Here is an 18,016-nt window from a genome sequence, read left to right on the forward strand (position 1 = left end):
CGGCATCTGAATACAACTCAATTCTTGAATGCAACTCGACATTCACAAGTTGTAATTCGGTAGTTACTAAGACTTGTTGTTGGTTTGCAACTTGATTTGTAGCATATTCTTCAACAGGCATTCCTTCATAGAAGTATACAAATGATTTGTATTCTTCTGGTTCTTTTATAGGTTCAGCCTCATGTACTTCTGTAAATTCATCAAAATTCACATTTGCACTTTCCACAGTTTTGTTAGTGTTAGTATTTAAACACTTATAAGTTTTGCTTCTTGTGGAGTATCCAAGAAATATACTTTCTTCACTTTTTGCATCAAAATTTCCATTCCTGACATCTTTAAGAATATAACATTTGCTTCCAAATACCTTAAAGTATTTCACATTAGGTGGATATCCATACCATAATTCAAAAGGTGTTAAATGTGTACCTTTCTTGACTTGCACATGGTTCAAGGTATATATAGTAGTACTTATAGCTTCTCTCCAGTATTTCAGAGCAACATTTTTCTCCATCATAAGTGTTGTGGCATAATCAATTATAGACATGTTTCTTCTTTAAACAATTCCATTTTGTGGAGGGGTCCTAGTTGTAGATGCTTGTCTTTTGATTCCTCTGTCATTACAAAACATCTCAAACTCATTTGAAGTGAATTCTCCTCCTCTGTCTGATCTCAAGCATTTTAGACTTTTACTTGTTCCTTTTTCAACTCTTGCCAAGTACCAGTTAAACATTTGAAAAACATCAGATTTTTATTTTAGAAACATGACTGTAATCATCCTAGAGTAATCATCAACAAATAGCATTATGTACTTATCTCCTCTATAGCTTTGCACTTCAATAGGTCCACTCAAGTTAGTATGAACAATCTCTAGTATTTCTTTAGAGTTATAAGCTTTATTTTTAAAGCTTGACTTTGTCATTTTGCCTAGCTGACATTGTTTGCATACTATATTATCTAGTTTCTTCAACTTAGGCAAACTTCTAACTCTTTTCATGTTACTGATACTAACCAAATTATCAAAATTAACATGACATAATCTCTTGTGCCAAAGCCATACATCATCAAAATTTTCAATACGACAAGTATCATCCTCTATATCTAGATAGAACATATTACCTCTAGTTTGATCACCTTTTCCAATTAGCTTCCCATTTGTGTCATATATCTTGGCAGTTTTATTTTCAAATTCAACTTTGCATCCCAAATTATTCAATTGTGACATGCTTAACAAGTTATAATTTAATCCTTCAACATAGAAAGCATTGTCACATGAAATCTTGTCTGTGAGTTTGATAGACCCTTTTCCTTTTATCAAACATGGTGCATCATTACCAAATCTTACACTGTTTCCATCATAACAAGTTAAAGTAACAAACTTACTTTTATCTCCAGTCATGTGATGTGAGCATCCACTATCAATGATCCATTTATCATTCTTGTTCACACAAGTCACAAGTGAAGTTGCCTCATCCTCATTAGATTCGTCCTCTGTTGCAACATATACCACTTCACCATCATGTTCATCAGAGTCATGTTCATTGACAATGTAGCATGACTTCTTGCCTTTGTCTTTGTAGTCTCTGCCATCATCTTCTCTTCTATTTTTGTGCTTGCTTCCTTCTCTGCAATTCTTTTTCTGTGTACATCTTGCAGCAATATGTCCAACTTCATTGTAGTTAAAACAAATGATGGGTAACTTGCCTTTGAACTTGTCTTTTCAACTATGAAATCTTCTTGTCAGTAGTGCTTCCAATTGCTCAATGTCTTCCTCATCTATATTACTATCACTAGATGCATATTTTACCTTTCTTTTCTTCTTTTTCTGCTTTACCTCCTTAGAATCCTTCAATAACAATTTAGCTTTGAAAGTTGATTCAAGAATCTTTGGTTTGTAATTGTCAAAATTACCTACCAGACCTTCAATGGTTAGATTATTTCCTAGTATACATCTCAACTCTTGGATTGCAGAAACTCTAATAGCATAAATAGGTTTTAATGTCCTCGGGACTTTACTTAGCACAATATCATCATCTATTTGACGAGTAACACCTTTTATTGCACTAACAACTTCCTTTATCCTAGCAACATATTGAGCAATATTGTCACCTTCTTCCATTCTCATGTCATCAAACTTACCTCTAAGACTCTCAGACTTGGCTCTTTAAACATTTTTATCTCCTGCATAGATGGTGGTCAGGGCATCCCACATCTTCTTTTTAGTGTCACATCCTTTGATATCGTCAAAATCGTCATAGCTTAGGGTAGAGGCAATCTCCAACATTGCCTGATTGTGTTCTTTCTTTTTCTTCATATCTTCAGCGGTTAGGGCTCCTGCTGGATCAACATGCTCCACTGTAATGGAAGATTGTGCATGATCTCCAAGTGCTCCAAGGTGTAGCTTCATCAAACTTTTCCATGCAAGAAAGTTATCTCTGTTGAGCTTGGGTACTTCTCTTTTAGACATCTTGATCTTTGTGCTTCTAGTACCTCAAAACTAGCCCTCTTAAACAGATGGCTTTGATACCAATTGTTGGAATTATTTACAATAACTGAGAGGGGGGTTGAATTAGTTATTCAAGGTCCAAATGTACATAATAAAACCTTTTTCACAATTTCATGAACCCATAAAAAATTCATACCCATGGATGCATTCATTGTGTATCTACTAAAACTTATATGTTACTGTCAAATCAACTTGCAGAAATGTAAATCATGAAACACAACATATTCATCAGCACATTTGACACAATGATTTAATGTGGAAATTCAATTTGGGAAAACCACCAGTAACATGCTACTCCTTTTTCACTCTTCTGAAGTGATGCCCTATGAAAGACCAACCCTGTTAAAGGTTACAATACACACTGCTAAATGTGACTTGGTTAAGGGATTTCAATCACCCTGTTAAAAGTGAGCCTTGTTAGAGGACTTTAGGCCATTCACTTGGAATACCACCCTATTAAAGGATTTTCCAATGACTGTTAAGTCAACCTTAATCCAAAAGATTTACCCTAGATTGATACAATTGTTAGAGAGTAACAGTAGAGCTTTGATCTGATACAACTTACAACTTCACTTGCAGATTACAGATCTCTATTCAATCCTCAATTCTACTTGGCTTTCATTCTTTGCAACTCTAACAACTTGTTCAGCCTTCAAGAATTTATCTCCTTAAGCCTTCTTGCTTAGTATGTCATTGCAAACACTTTTCTTGGGTCACTTGATGAAGCAACGCCCTTAAGTCCTTCTCCTCCTTAGGTTTTCGCACATGACACCAAACTCTCCACTTCATGACTAGACATTCCTATATAAAGGAAATTAGAATATTTTCCTGCTCATTATTCGTCGTCTATATTAGAGTTTTGGATTGATTAGGTAGGATACAATGTATCTACCCCATATCTTGTCTTCTCTAGAAACTTCTGTTAGAATTCATTTGAATTCGCTTCCAAAACAATTTACATAAAATTTTGTGCCACTAGCTCATCAATCTTATCTTCCTCTTGGTTTACAAGTTCCAAGAAAACAAACTTGTTAACTTATATTTGGAAAAACTTCAATCTTTGTCATAATGCAGCAGCTCAACATTATCAATCTTTTGATGCTTGACACATACTACATCACTCAACATCAATTGTAAAATTACTCAGCATCAACTAGATTTCACTAGTGCTTGACATCAACTAAAATTTACTCGGCATCTACTGTCTTTCTTGACATCCACTAGAATTTTTTTTCACTCTGCTCTAACTGACTTTCTGCTTGACTTGTACTAACTTTCTAACTTTTCTTGGCACCTACTATCCACTCAGTCAAGCTTGGCAGATAAGCTTTGTTTAACTTATTCTTCTAAACTCTCTAAGTGTAGCCAACCATTTTGTAACTTAAGTAGATCACCAATATATCATGTCATCACTATCTTAATTGATCCTTGTACTTCATTACATAATCATAATTCAACCTTTCCTCTAGGTGCTTTTGTTACATCTTGTTGATCAAATCCTCCTCATCAATCAACTAAGTGATAGTACTTGTAACATATAAGCAATTGTCTTACTAGCAAATAGCAGGTTTAACATCAGTGACAAAACAATGAGTGAAACACATAACAATCTCCCTTATAGAAATCTTTCTAATCAATGATCTTTTCAATCAGATTTCAACATAGTCATCTCCTTCTTAGGATGAAAGTTAAATTCATTGAGATCAGCGTATGCATGAGAATTATCCATCCCTTATGAGAAGAAATAAGGGGAATCTTTGGAAATAGAGGGGGGAAATGGACTCATCACAAAGTATAATCCCAAAAAAATCCTCAAAGGAAACATCCTTATCTTTGTGATGATTAGACTTTCCCACATCTTTGCTTCCAAACACCATAGAAAGAACTCGAGCCTTTCCCTTACCTTTACCCTCAAATGAGGCAGGGGATTTCCCTGTCAGCTTAGGATTTTTCAGATGAGGGGTATCCATGGCTTCTTCCTTTACATTTGTATCCCATTCTTCATATTTTAAATCTTTATTTCCCTCCTATTCAACCTCAGAATCAGAAATAGAAAGGAGTTAGGGATTTATAGCAATAGCTTTAGAATGCTCAATAGTTTTTCCTAGGGTTGTCTTTGTGATCCAAAATTCTTGCACTTAGAGAAATTAAATTTGAGTATCATTTGGGAACAACACTTTTTACAAGAGCTAGCTAAGGATAATGTTTTTATTTTGTTTTCCTTTTTGTCGATTTCCAAACACACATATGACATTAGTTATGAAAGCACAAAAATTGACTCAACTAGATATTAACATGCATTTTTCAAACTTGAATTCGATGTCATTTGAAACATTCATCAAATGAACATACATATTTGTAATCTAAAAATATATATTCTAGTTTATATTAAATTAAATGTAACATGCTTGTGAGATAGAAAATCAAAGTCAATAGTAATTCTTTTTATAATATGATCTTCAACCTAAAAAATCCATTTGAAGGGTGCAAGGTCACATGGATTTTATGAATTGATCCATGCATCAATATCAAAAAAATATATAATCACAAATAATATCAAGTTATAATACAATTATAACATGCCAGATATTTTAGTTTCAAATCTTTATCTTTTGATCCCTTACCTTTTTTCTATTTTGATAAGGGGGCAATAACACTAAATGATAATGCATGCGTGATGCAAAAAAAGAGTTTATATATGTTATAATCATTCAATATTATATTAAAACTATTACTGTTGGCTAAATATTTATGAAAGGTATAGCCACTACATTAAGTGTCAACCTATGTCAATATATTTGTTAATGTGTTGATTACAAACTAATCCGCACATCTTCATGTGGATACACTCATATACTTGCAAGATTTGAATGTCGTACATCTCCTGTAATGATGCCATTGTTGAATCATTTATTTTTATGTTTTTTTTTTCTTTTTTTCTTTTTTTCTTTTTCTTAGTTTCCTCACATCATTATCTTTTCTATGTCCCACTTCTCATTATTTGGTTTCCATTTTATAAGTGTCTATATTGGTGAATGGTTGCCAATGATGATATCCATTCATGTAATGATAAACTTAGTTAAGATATAACACTATTTAATTAATTCATATTTTATAATTTATATTAATAAATATTATATATTACATATGACTATTATATTATAATATTTGAATATAGTTATTATACCTTGGGCCCATATATTAGTTTACTCTAAACTATTAAAGAAATTTTATTTTATATTATTGTTATATTTATTATAACAATATTATATTAGTAAATAATAATATATATCAATGGATTATATTACAATTAATATGCATTGTTTTTATTTTAATTTAATATCACAACAATAATGGATAATATTAATAAATATATTTGTTATTATTGTTAATCTCATTTTGGTTTTGACAAGTTAGTGACAAAACACTTAGCCATCATTCAGTAGAGAACAATGCATGTCGAGTGAACAGAGTGAGCCAAGTGATTAGTGTGAGTTGAGCAAACAGAGCATGTCGAACATAAGTCTCCAGACAATGCAGGTCAAGTAATATGACAGTCAATGCCGAGCACTAGTATGTGTCAAGTAGACAATGCATATCGAGTCACTTAGGTGCCGAGCAGTCAAAATGTGCCAAGTGATTCAGGTGCCAAAAAAATAGAGTGTGCCAAGCTATTCAGAAGCTAAGTATCAATATATAGAGCATAGTAAAGGTCGAGCATCAAAGCCTATGGATGTCGTGTGAACAGTTTATGTCATAGATGTTTGTAATGGCACAAACTTCTATGTAAACCATTTTTGGCTAACATAACTTGATTTTTTTATTATAAGGAATAAGGAGGGAGTCATATTACGCATCCCTATGCTATGCATGCAACCAATCATAAAGAGGAAGCATTAGGTGGCAATATGGATCAACCATAGCCGTTGATTCTAATCTAATTTTGTCTCCATGATGTTTATAAAAGAAGAAAATCCTAAGGGTAACCTAATGTTACAAAGGAGGGTACTAAGGAGAGTATTTGGTGTGAACAAAGTATGGAGAAGATGGCTAAGATACAATTTTGCAATGAAAAATCAGTCTGAAAGGAACAAAGACAAGTAGTGAAAGGTTAGAGAAGAAAATTCTGATCAGGAGGATAAAGAGATAACCAGTAAAGAGGAGATCTGACATCAAGCAGTAGGATGCTAACCAAAGGATAAGGTGTTGGATCATTCTAACAGGTGATACAAAATAAATCTCTTAATAGAGTAGTTTTAACAGGCTTTTGTAAATCTCTTAACCAAGTTCTTAATTGTGAGTTTAAATCCTTTAGCAAAGTGAGACCTAATAATCTTTGTAAGCCTTTAATAGGGAAAATCTCTCACAGGGTAGATCATAGTTTATGAACAAAAAATTGTAGCCATAATAGGCCACACTTTACAACTATAGTAGTGAAGATTTGTAGGTTTCATCCCCACCCTAGTTTTTACCTTCTCCTTGGAGGGTTTCTGGGTAATCAAATTGTAATGTGTTGATTTATTTCATGTTTTGGATGTTACAAATGGTTACATATTTCAGTTTGCATGTTAAGTTATGAGATGGATGTATGGTGAAGTATTTTAGAGGTAAAAGTTTTAAGTGTTGATTCACCCCTCCTCCCCCCCCACCTCTCAGAACTTACTTTCCCATTGTTAATTCCAACAATTGGTATCAGAGCTTTGTTCTCTAGAAAGGAAACTTTGACAACTTTGGAGGTAAGATCTTGAAGATGGAAATCTATGAATTGGGAAAGACTATTGAGAACCAGAAGATTGAAATAGAACTTGCCCTACATCAAATCAAGGAGGCAAGAGTTGAATTACAACATTGATTAAAAAGAATGGTTCAAAAATTTTGATTCTCTAAGTATCTTGAATGCTCTTTCAAATTATTTTTGTTTCAGAACAATGAACTTGTCAAATAAAATATTTTTGGTGCACTAGGCAGACTGGGTGGTAATATTTCATGCTTTTGATAGTTTATTATGTATTTTGGTTAATTGATGGTATGATTGAAGTTTTAATGATTCAATGGATGGAGTAGGGTTAAGTAAAGTCTCAAATGAACCCTTTGATTACACTTACAAGATTCTTAAGTGGAGATAAGTCCTTATTTTGTGAACTCTACCAAAATGCACATAGCAATACATGTCACAATCAGTTATAATAAGTAGCTTTGATTCATTGAAACTGAAGAATGGATCTCTAAATACCACTGCATGGGGAATTTAGAAGGTGTGTCTAACCTCTTTCAAACAATGGAAAGGGTCCTAAATTAGACAAAGTCTCTGATTAGAAAAGACCTTATCAAATTGTCATGATAGTGTTGATTCATTTAAAAGTGGGGTTTTTATTGTTCAAATAAAGAACATTGTGAATTATTCTTGAAGGTTATTTGCATGGTTGAGGGTATACAATTAAGGAGGTTTGAATCCTTTGTAATCCACTGTCATGTCACATTTAGTAGTCCCAGATGAAAGATTTTCCTTTTGCTAACATTTGTTTCTTATCTTAGGTCATGGTTATGCATATTTTGTGAGTATAAATGCCTTGTTAAATAATTGGTGAAGAGGTATTTGAAAATGATTATATTACAATAACTCAGACCTTAAGGATTGGCTGCACAAAGTTAGTAGCTCTTGTAAGGGTTAACTATTTCCCTCTCTACAATGATTGCAGAATGAATTAACAATGAGAAAGAGTACTCATATTAGGGTGTTTCTCAAGAATGGAGTGTTCATCGCACATTGTGATCAGGTAGGGAATTGGCTAGTGGACAGTCCAAATGGTAAGTGTCAAACACATAAAAGAAAGTGTGGATAAGGTAACCTTGAATAAGTTGTAAGGTTGTTGCATTGAGTCAAATCATGGGCTTTATGTTTCATCTTGTGGTCATTCAATAGGCCTAACTTATAGATTACATGTAAAAGTATTCTGATAAGTTAATGAATATTGATTCAACTGTCAAGTTGACAAGACATTTGGTAGATTGAAGGTCACTAAGAGACCTAGTTCTTCTAGAGACCAATAAATTAAATCATGCAGGCATATGGGCAATGTATAATTTAAAATGGAAAAATCCTATAAGATCTTCATGTTTCAAAGGCTGTCATTTGTTGAATGTATTATATAGGTAACAAATTTACAAGGATGCGTACTTGTTCAATTTTTGAGAACAATTTATACCATATATCCAAATATTAGTCACTCAAACATCATAATACACTAAATCAAATAAATCGCACTAAATTATGTCACAAAAAATGGTGCAAGCCCAACAATGGTACAATATTTTCCAAATCCTAGATGAGAGCATGTTCGCCCTTGTGCTCTTATAATTCATAATATAAATGAACATGAACAAATTACCACTTATAGAATAATTCATGGATCAAATAAGTTAAAATGAAAATGTTGAAAAAAAAACTTCAAGTAACCATAAAGTGTTGAACCTTAATATAGACTAAAGCTCAATACATATTGATCTATACATTAAGTTTTAGAATTTAAAAGTAGTAATGAAGAATTACCTAAAAGAAGAATTTTTTTTCATTTTCTCTGCCTCTCCTTTTGTTCCACCTCTTCTTCTACTCTCACCAAAATCTAACACCAAAATCGGCAAAAAAAAATATTTAAAAAATGATGAAAAATTGAAACAAAACAAAAGGACAGGTGTGCACACAATACATAAAGGAAGTGAAAAACTAATGTAAAAAAAACACTCACAATTTTTTTTGACAAGAATGGTAAAAAATAATAGAAAGATCAAAAGAGGATAGAATAGAAAGAAAAGAAGAAAATTGAATCCTCCATTGAAACTAAATCAAAGATGATCAACTCATTGCCAGGAAACACAAAATTCAAACACTATGTTAGTTGTATGATCAACTCATTGCCTCAGAGCTATTACTTGTGATCTACTAAGTAGGTTATAAGGAACTTCCCATCTCTTCTTCTCTGCATCAATTAGAGAATCAAAGTTTTCCAAATATTTAGAGAATCAAAATTTTCCAAATATTTTGATACTTAGAGAATCAAAATAAAGACATCTTTTTGGATGCATTTAGTCTGCTAACTCCTGATGAGACCAAGCCGCTAATGGAACAACTAAAAAATATAGTGAAGAAGGTCAGTAATGAAGACCTAGATACTAATGCAAAATTACTTGAATGGTTAGAAAAGAAATTCCAAAACAAAGTGAATGAAAAGATATTAGGTGACATAGCACTAACATAAGATGCATTGGAAACTAAGGTTGAATATGTGAAGAAGGTATTTGAGAACGTGTTCTCATTGTACACTAAATTGTGCAATCCATCACTCTTCACCCAAGAGACCAGAAGACAAATTTGGAGTCTGGAGAGCCAAATTAATGCATCAGGTGCAAAACTACCAATGAATCCAGCTCAAAGTGAGAAGCACTTTAGGACATTGCTTCAAACCTAGAGTCAATTAGCTATATTAACAGCTAGCATCTAGGCCAAACTGACTAGCATCTAGGCCACTCTCACCCCCCATATGGAACTTTTTCACAAGAATCTAGGCTATGTTGAAACCTTAATGAAGAAAGACGCAAATCTTTCTACTCTAGATGGTCTAGTTCACCTTATTTCCAAGCTAGCAATCCAAATCAAGTCATTGGACGTAGCATGTGAGAACTAAGATGTAGCTCTCAAGATGATATTGGATGTCCATAAATCTTTTCTGGACAAACATACAATAAGTGTATAGCCCATTGACATAAGTGTCAAAAAGGGGGAGAGATAGAATAAAGAGGGAGAAATAGGAGATATGAAGAAAGTGAGACATGGGGAGAGCAAGCAAAGAGGGAGAAACATCAAAATACAAGAAGTGTCAGATGAAAGAGTATCAACAAAATAGAGCATGAAGTCAAAGTGTATCAGCAGAGACACATTTACTCAGTAGGAGAATAGAATTTTGGTTACAGAATAGACATATCAACTCAGGGAGAGTTATCAACTTTTGAGGTATACAAGTTGTTACAACATTTTGAAATTTTGAAGTTTTGTATATAAGCCAAGTTGAGATATGTTATTCTCATAAGATTAAGGGTGTTAATATATACTCAAGAGTTTTTGACACTCATGTCAAAGGGGGAGATTTTTGATCTCAGACTAGTTTTGACAAGTGAGTGTCAACACACTTAAGTTATTTACTTAGTTCATGCTGAAAAAAGTAGTACATGTTGAGCACAACATATGTATTAGACCATGCCAAGTTATAGTGAGTGTCAAGCCACTCATGTGTTGAGCAGATAGTATATGTTGATTAACATAGGAGTTGAGTAAATAGTGGATGCCAAGCAATATAGGTGTTGAGTCATAGCAGAGAGATTAGTGTATGCCAAGCATCAAAGACTTCAGATGCTAAGTAAGACATTTTTGACATATTTGTTTGTAAAGGCACAAACAACTATGCAAACCATTTTTGAGTCAACTTAAGATTGAATATCAATATTTTGGAGATAAGGATGAATCTCAAATTGGATTCTGTATGCCATTACATGCATTCAATCAAAAAATGGGAAGGATTAATTGATAAAATGGATGAATCTCAGCCATAGATTCATACCTAACCTAAGTCACCTAAGTCCTCATAAGGAGGATAAACCCTAAACTCTTTAGTGGTGTGTAAAGTGTTGAAGGAGCGAAACGAGAAGTTTGCATGTGCAAACAAAGCATTCATGGTGGATTAGAAGTTATGAAGTGAAACTACATTGCACAATCAGTTAGAGCAAGAACATAGGATACATAAGAGAGTACAACAAAGAGACATCTAATAAAAAATGATCGAAGATACATTAGTTTAGAGGTGATTTGTCATCAGACAATCAAGTGCTAATGGTAGGATCAAAGATGAGACATTCTAACATGTGATTTTAGTCAAAATATCTTAATAGAGTAGTCCTAACAAGCTGTATGAAATCCTTTAACAAGATGCTTACTTAGTTGTGAGCAAAAGTCCTTTAGCAAGGTACACTTCTAACAGGGTGTTGAAATCCTCTAACAAAGTGAGACCTAATAGTCTTTGTAAGCCTTTAACATGGTAGACATTTCATAGGGTAGATCATGTCGCATGATCAAAATATTGTAACCTTCATTGAATACACTTTATTACTGCAGTAATGAAGATTTGTGGGTGTCATCCCCACCCTAGTTTAGCCTTCTCCCTTGGAGGGTTTATGGTTAATCTGGTATTGTGTGTGTGTGAATGCTTATATGTTTTACATGTTTTACATATTATTTTAGTTTGCTCATTAAATGTATGAAATGGATGTATGGTGAAAGTTTTATGGGTCCCCCCTAGAAGTTTACCTTTCCTATTGTAATTCTAGCAGTTTGATGTTCAAGAATGTTTATGCAAGTTTATTCACATTCGAAGATAGATGCCAAACAATACTACCTTAGGTCATAGTTCATTACTCAATAACTTGTCCCACACTTGATTCCCTTTTTCCTTACACCAAGTGGTTACCCATGAGAGATATTGGCTTTGTCATGGAAGCACCATTGAAACAACCAAGGGGACACAGATGGTGAGTGTAATTGATATGGATAATCCACTAGGATCGGTCCTTGCACCAAGATGTTGAGAAAAAAAAAAGGTAGGTTCTAACCTATGGTGTTTAGAAAGGGATTCCATTCACAACACTCCCCTTGCTCCCAATTATGAGACACCTTACCTTGTGGCAAGTAACAGATCTTGGGACCACAAGAGTACCTCAAGCATTCTTGCCTACCATTTTCCTCATGGTCACAATCCCACAAGTACTTGCACTAGGTGAAGACAAGTATTATGTCTACCAAGGTTTTGTGTCCTTGATAGCCTTGATTTTATAGTGGGTTGGAAGAGTTGGGTTCACTTTTCCTCAATTGGGTCATTCCTCTTGATCTCTCAAGAGCAAGCCCTCTAAACGATTCTAAAATACACAAAATGGATCCACTTTTAAAGGTGAAGATTTTTGATTCATCGCAAGAGTGAAGAGTGTACTCTCCTATTCTTGTTTCCACCATCATGAAGAAGCTCAATTATCCCAATCTTGTTCAAAATCTAAGGGTGGATCAAGATTTTTGATTCATCACAAGGTTTAAGATTATTATTTCCTACCACCAAAAGATTCTAATTGCAAGTTTTATGTGCCTACAAAAAAATGAGCAACTAATAGAATGCCGTACACAAAATAAAGGGAATACAAGCACACTTGTTTGTTTGTTTTTATGCTTTTAAGAAATAGCATTTGGAGCTTTGACATGCCCTCTTTTAGGAAAATTTTGCAAGAATTTTTGGAGCAACCCTATAAAAAAAATGTTAGTCCAAAATAAGGTAAAAACCTGCAACAGACCTCTATAAAATAGTAAATAAATCTGAGATAGTTGAAAAATAAAATACCAAAGACCCAAAATTGACAAATAAATTCAAATAGCAATAAGTTCTTGGTTGGGTGATAGTTTTATGCTAATAAAATATCGTACAATACTTTTTAGTATAGGGGGAAGATATTTATATTCTATGCGATACTTCGTACTATACCTATGTGATAGAACTTTGTATACTAGTGTGACAGACCTTTGTATAGGCGTGTGATACTTTAACTAGTAAAGTATCACACATAAGTAATGAGAACTATCGTATGATACTGATAAATTATCACACGATAATTTTGACTACAGAAAAAAAGTGCAGAATAGCAAGTAGAAATGTAGAAAAAGAGGTAAAACTAAGACATTTTGCCCCATAGTGAGCACCAAAAATGTACACTTAAGAAAGTGCACTCCTTTAAACCCTTCTATCCAAGATATCCCATAGATTGGAATGCTTGAATGGAAGCTTAGATCTATCTATCTATGGAGTGTAAAGGTATGCACAATAAGCATGAAGAGAGATTCCTTGCTAGTAAACCATGAAATGGGAGATTCTTGAGACAAGAGAAAGAGTGATAGTGTCAAAATAACTCTCAATATGCAATACAAGAAATGAAAAATGTTAAGATGAGAGGCACAATGCAACTAAACTAAGAAAATGAGAGTATTACCAAGCCATTCTAATTAAACTAGGTGCACTATGTTGTAACAAAGCAAAGAAAAGCTATTATAAATGAATCTAAGCTAAGATGAAGGATGCAAGAATGAGACAAGAAGATTAGAAGTTCTCCACAAGTGCTCCAAGAAAACATGTCAAGAAACCTACAACCTATCAATAACTCAAAATTTGGATCCTTAGAGAGGGAGAGAGCTCTCTCTTTTAAATGTATACAAGTGATTGAGATCAAGATCAAGAAATGGGTAATTAAGGGTGGGAGTTGACTTTTGGCATGATCCATGTGCAAGATCAAGTCAACCAATGAGAAAGAGTTGACTTTTCATGTGAGACAAAGTATTTTCTTTTAATTTTTAAATAGGAAAAATACTTTATGTGTCACATTGAGTGGGTTAGAAGAATGGGGTCTTTTAATTAATGAAAAGGGGGACATGTTCTTTTAATCAAATATGAACTTAGGATATTATAGTCAAACTATAGGTTAAATTAAATAAATTTATTTCTTAGCAATTTGGCCTAGGGAAATGATTAATTAATTTAGCCAAAATTTTGAGAAAGGGACTAATAATCTAGATGATCATTTTTAAGGGATTACACCTCCTCTTATAGAAGAGGAAAACCCAACTCCAAAGAAAGGAGAGGAGCATGCATTTCAAATGGAAGAAGGGGGATGGGAGGAGAAACAAGATGAAGTGTCGATCTTTGAAGCTACCCAAACCTCCTCTTCCCCCCCCCAATGACAATGATGGTTACTACCGCTCTCACAATAGATCCGAAAACCATGAAAGTGGGAACTACTAGCTCATGGATGGGGAGAGGATTGATGATGATGAACCTTGCATCACCAATTTAAGATGTATCTTTGGTGAGCATGACACCAACATGGATCTGTAGAGAAATAGAGACCTATTGAAAGAGATGTGTGCAGTCTAAGACATAAGGAATAACAATGCTTACATAGGTCATCACTACTACAACAACACCCATGGAGGATCCCCATCATATGGCCTTTTGTATAGATGAATAGATAGGAAGACATGGTGGCCCATATATCCATCCCTCATCCACATGTTGATCCACAGATGGTCATTGCACATGACTTTGAGATACAAGAAATCATTTTGGCTAAGCTCATAAAGGACACACCCAAAGACTGGATGACTTTGGGCCTAAAGAAAGTGTTTAAATAACTAGAAGTCAACAAAGAGGATATCTAGATGTTGAAGAAGATGAATGAAGTTTTGAAAGGTTGTATTAGAGAAGTAGTGGGTCCCATTGACCTTGAGAATCCAAAAATAAGATTAGCATCTTCCCTCAACAAATGAGCTTTGGCCCCAAGACCAGTGATTCATTTTTGGATGCATGCAAGAGATGGGGTCACAATTTTGTAGATAGAGGTGTAGAGATTATAGAGGTGAATATGCACATTTTGCACAGTATACAAAAGAATGCAGATAACCTGGCAAAGGTAGTAAAATGAGATTTTGGGCTTATAGATGAGATATCCTCTTGGACAAATGATTTGCAGGTGCTTAAGACCATAACAAGTCAAAAGTATAGGATACTTTTAACAATTTATTTAGGAGAGGATTTGGACACAATCAATGATTGGGTGGAGAGCATACAAGGTGCAAACATAGTCATGATATCGTTGTATCAAGACATCTAAGAGATGCAAGCCAAAGTTAAAACTCAAGTTTTCAAGGTAGATAATTATTATAATGTGGCAAGTCTGGAAAATTTTGCTAATGACTCTAGGGAATAATTGAGTACCATAAAAATAGTAGTACAATAGTTCAAAGCCTCCTTTGAAGAAATAGCCTCAAAAGATGATGTCAGAACAATCTTCAATACTAAGGAGGTGCTAAAGGAGTTAGACTCAAAACTAGATGAGTTTGCAGCAATAAGGCAAGAGGTGAGGGCTTTTCATAGGGAAGTGAGAATCCAATATCAAGCTCGCAATCCCCCCAAACCTCATGAAGCAACCACACTTATAGAGAAATTCAAGGAAGCCAATCTAGACATCATTTTGGTCAAAAACCAACAAGAGCCAAATGCTAGAAATTGAGGTTTGTGGGGATAGAAAAAACCTACTAATTTTGACTACCATTCGAGGTGCACAAGTAAGCAAGTTCTCTGGTGCATAGGTCCACAATTTTGAATTTTGGTTAAGAGATTAAGTTTTGACACAAGGGTCCACAGGTGCACATATTCAAAGATGTATATGTGCAAAAATTATGGGAGACCTATGGTGGCGATGATAGTTAACTACTAGTTTCCATTTTGAGTAGTTTTCATGCACCAAAAATGCCTTTTGGTGAGCATTTAACTGGTAGCAATGCCCAAAAGAGGTCAAGTTTGCATCTTTAAGAGTTCAAAGACTCCTAGTCTTCTCTTCTCTCATCATCTTCTTCTTAGTTAGTTTTGAAGCCGTGTAAAGGCCCATGCACCAATTAATGAATAAAATAAAGTGTACAGGCCTACTTAGCACCTAGTTAGGAGTTTGTTAGTACATAGTTTTAATAAAAATTAGTGATTTTAGCATGCTTTTTACAAGGAAAAAACCCTACATCCAAAAATGCATGAAAGGACGGGGTTTCTTATAAATACATCATCGTAATATATATTCAAGGCTGACATTTTGATGTAATAAAGTATGTAATTTGTGCTCTCATCCTGTGTGTAGCTTGTCTTGTTGGAATGTGTGCTTATTTTATGAATTTATGTTCATGAATTGTGATATGGCTTATGGTTTTGTTGTGTTGAATGATCATACAATATTTTAATTCTAGTGTTTTTTATTTGTTAACAAATTCCTCTATTGTGACTAATTGGAGAAAAGATCACCCTTTATGTTTTTGCATAGTGATTTATCTCGTGTGTGTGCACTCTCCATGGCTACATGATTTGATGAATCATGAAACATATTTTGATTAATTAGTTAGTTTCATTTGATGATTGCACTAGTGAATTTGAGGACATGTTGCTCCCACCTTCACTAGTTTCCTATAGATCCTTTTGAAGATTAATTCATAGACACATTGTTGCTTTGAATTATGTCCATTAGGAATTTATTTTTCAATGATTTAATTTCATCTCTTGTTATCTTATCTCTGTTATTTTCTTTTGAAAATACATGGTTAGAATAGGAATTCATATAGTTGCATTGTTATAATTTTCATTCATTATAAAATTAAAAAATACTAGAATATTGGATTTGTAGCTATGTTTGAATTGTGCAGGATTGTCAAAAGATACCAACAAAGGTCTTCTTGTGAAAATTCACATTTATCTTCAATTGAGCTATCCTAGGGAGTTGAAAAATAACCATCCAAAACCTTGGAGTTGGTTACTTTAACCAACTTATCAAGAGAAAAATTTGTGAGAATTTATGTCAATGGAATCATGCAAAATGATCGCTCAACATTTTTTAGTTGGGTTATTGAGTTGACTAGAAAATTTGTGAAGAGAAAATGAGAACCGAGGTGCAAGGAGAAAAGTGAGAGGAATGATTGCTTTAGGTGATGCCACAAAGGTCTAAGATGGAGAATGTGTTGTAGTCTACTTGATGAACCATAACATAGTTGAATTGTGATATTTATTTTGCAAACTGAGTTCTGTTTTATCAGATCAACCTAGCTATTACTTTCTAACCATTGTGGTAGTCAAAATCCTTTAATCAAGGTTGACCTAATTTTCATTTGTAATTCCTTTAATCAAGGTGACATTCTAATGGGATGTTCTAAAGTCCTCTAATAAGGTCATTCCTGACAGAGTGGTTAAATCCTTTAATAGGGTCACACTTAACAATGTGTTTTGTAACCTTTAATAGGGTTGGATCTTAATTGAGCTCACTTCAGAAGAGTGAAGTTCAGTGGTAGCATGTTACTAGTGGTTTTTCCCAAATTGGGTTTCCATGTTAAATCCTAGTGTTATACTTGTGTGAATGTTGTTTAATGTGTTTTATTGTTTATTGCTTTACATTCTCCAAGTCGGCTATCACTGAAACATAGAACTGAATGTTGATATTAATAAATTGATTTAATGATGAGTTTCTATATAAACTAAGTGGGTTAATGAGTTTATATAAGTTGTTAAAAGTTTTATTGGTACATCTAGACCTGTTGATAATTGATTCACCCCCCACCCCCCCTATTCTAGATCATTCTAACAATCTATTGTTATACTCTCTTCACAATTAGTTTGGTCTACCTTCACAAATTTCTTCTTCACATAGTTATAACAATGATGACAACTTTGTCTTCATCTACAAGTCTACATCTAGACCTGAAACCTTGCATGCCTCAACCACATTCCACAACTTCTCTCTATGTGTATGTCATGTTGCTATTAGACCTTCTCTTGTTCTATCACATCAATGGTGACATTGTTGCGACACTTAGTCTTTCTCGTCTTCCTTCTTCTTATGTCATGA

Source organism: Cupressus sempervirens, chromosome 8, assembly GCF_028749045.1.
Source record: "Cupressus sempervirens isolate cs-2001-9-10 chromosome 8, ASM2874904v1, whole genome shotgun sequence".
Taxonomy (NCBI): Eukaryota; Viridiplantae; Streptophyta; class Pinopsida; order Cupressales; family Cupressaceae; genus Cupressus; species Cupressus sempervirens.